The 2,611-nt window shown below is 33.9% G+C and overlaps 1 long non-coding RNA gene across 1 annotated transcript; it reads right to left on the bottom strand.

Moving 5' to 3' along the window:
- Positions 1–474: 474 nt before the first annotated feature.
- LOC124543989 lies at positions 475–2,014 on the bottom strand. Its single transcript, XR_006967510.1, has 2 exons — positions 1,846–2,014; positions 475–648 (listed from the first exon to the last, which is right to left on the bottom strand). It is a non-coding gene; the product is annotated as an uncharacterized LOC124543989 (long non-coding RNA).
- Between the last annotated feature and the right edge of the window lie 597 nt (positions 2,015–2,611).

Here is a 2,611-nt window from a genome sequence, read left to right on the forward strand (position 1 = left end):
AGCCTTGTTTGCTAGTCGGCAGGATGCACCACGGGCAGGCTTGGGGCGCTAAGATGTAGTTTGCGCCCCCTTACATCCGAATAAAATGAAACACTATAAATATCTCGTTTTAAATACTTGTAATAACTTTTTATTAAATTCAAACGCGCACATAGTCGCGGGCACAGCTACTCTTTAAATATATTAGATCTCCCAAATTCAATTCACATTAACTTATTACGAAATATAGGAGAATGTAGAATAATACGTCATGACCACATTAAAGCTTACTAATCAAATTATCACCCTTTATCGCAAACTTTTTTTAACCGACTTCAAAAAAACGGTTTTCAATTCAACTGTATTTTTTATTGGTAAGGTTATAAGCAAATAAACAATAATGATAATAAATCTTTAATATTTAAAATTCATATACATATGTATATATATCATTCAACCATGATCTTTAATGAAAATTAATCAAAAACCAAATCATACAATAAAAATGTAATATATTTATACAACAATATTACATCGTGGTCGTGGAATTTTTTTCACAATTACACTTTTCCACGCAGACCTTTTCATATTGAAGTCGGAATTTGCATATTTTCTCACATTCTAGCAATAGCCGAGTAGCACACGATTTTAGGTTTGATGTTTCAACGTCTGAAAATATAATTATATTATAAGCCATTACAAAAATGAGACATATCGAATAGTTAATTATAAGCTCATGAAAGTCCAAAGAACAAATTGCAAAAGTGAATGTATTTGCTATTGCGCTCATTTCATCAAAGACAAAAAAGTATTCCACTAGATTTTTTTTATTTATAATTAGTAACATTGACTTGAATTTGACTTTAATTCGTTTTTTTAATGTCTTTTAAATTGATTTTCGCCTGTATTATTGAAGCGTTAAACAATGTACTGTTTCATCAACCAAACGTAAGATCGTTTTTATATCGCATATAATTATTTATTCATGGAATAATATTTGTGACCGTTTATTATTAAATAATGTGCTTAGCGATTCAGGAAACTATAACGAGTAAACCCTCATGTTTCCCTTCATGTCGTTTAGATGTAATTCTACCTCATTTCCAAGAAAGTGAACAAAATCCAAAATAATAAAAACGCTTCGAATTCTGTACTAATATTCGTTTACAATTTGCAATATTATAGGCTGATAATTACACCGTTAAATGGACATAAACACAGCCAAAATTTATGCCGTAACGTTTTCAACGTATAAAGCTTATGCTTTATACGTTGAAAACGATATTCTGGGTAAAATAATCGGTAATTTACAAAATTATCATCATCTTCTACTAATCCGAACAGCTAAAAAGTTGCCCCACTCCTACCCTAAAGTTTGTAAGCCCTAAGGTATTCTACCGCCAAACTACTATCCACTATAACGGGTACAAGGGACAAAACATGCTAATTCCCAAGATTGGTGACATATTGGTGATGTAAGGAGTGATTCATATTTCATATATCGCCAATATCTAATAGCAGTGACTGTTTACCATCGGTTGGCTCATTTGCCTATACGCCTACCTATATAACGTGCTAAAGTCTATATAACTATTATAAATGTGAAAGTAACTCTATCTGTCTGTCCGTCGCTTTTTCGCGACCAAACCAATTAACCGAATTTGATTAAATTTGATATAAAGCAAACATGACCATCAAGAAAGGATATAGGCTACAGGTGACAACTATTAAGCTACAGTCTTTGGATTCAAAATTAATAAGAAGTAACGCAGAGTCATACTTTTTAAATTTGACTATTATTTTTACTACGAAAATGATTTGAAAAAGATAAAATTCACGCAAAGTATCGAATTCCAGAAGAAATACCTTGAAATCCTAAATTCATAAGGACTACCAACACGATGAGAACATTCAGAAAGCGTAGTTTCATTTTGTTGACAAACTGTACTGCTCTATAACAACACCGAACACCTTCAGATAATGTTGACACTCGACTGACGGATGCGAGAATTACACTCAAATATATAGACCGAATGATTACTGCGGTCTTTTTTATACATAGACCGAAATTAAAATAAATGTACGTAAAATTGGCGAGACGATATCGGAATTGTTTTATTTTATCAATTTATTTTCTATTTTCGAATACATTTATATATATTTGACAAATCAGATCTTAAGCACGCTTTAAGCTAAACTGGCCGCAAAACACACGTTACGGTAGCTTGCATAAGCGATCCCATGGCGCCCGCCGAAAGACGAAGAGGGTACCGCTGGTTTTTTAGTGGGTAAACCCGGTGGACCTGGGCGCACTAGTCGTTCAGAAAACCGGATAGTCCCACACACCCCCCCACTTTCCATCACGTGGGGGAAGCGCATAAAGCGTTTTTCCAGCGAGAAAAAAAAGGCCGCAAAACACACAGAAAAACTCTAGAAATGTCGACGCAAAGTATCCCAATATTGGCTGTGACAGCCAAAAGAGTGTTAGTTAGAGAATAGATATAATCTTTATAGATTACTTCAGCTCATCTCCAGAAACATTACAAGGTGCAAATTTGGCAAACATGTATTCTATCGCCCAAGAGCAATACGTACGATTGATTTTCTTTGGTTTCAAGGCTGAGTGAGCCAG

Source organism: Vanessa cardui, chromosome 4 (assembly GCF_905220365.1).
Source record: "Vanessa cardui chromosome 4, ilVanCard2.1, whole genome shotgun sequence".
Taxonomy (NCBI): domain Eukaryota; kingdom Metazoa; phylum Arthropoda; class Insecta; order Lepidoptera; family Nymphalidae; genus Vanessa; species Vanessa cardui.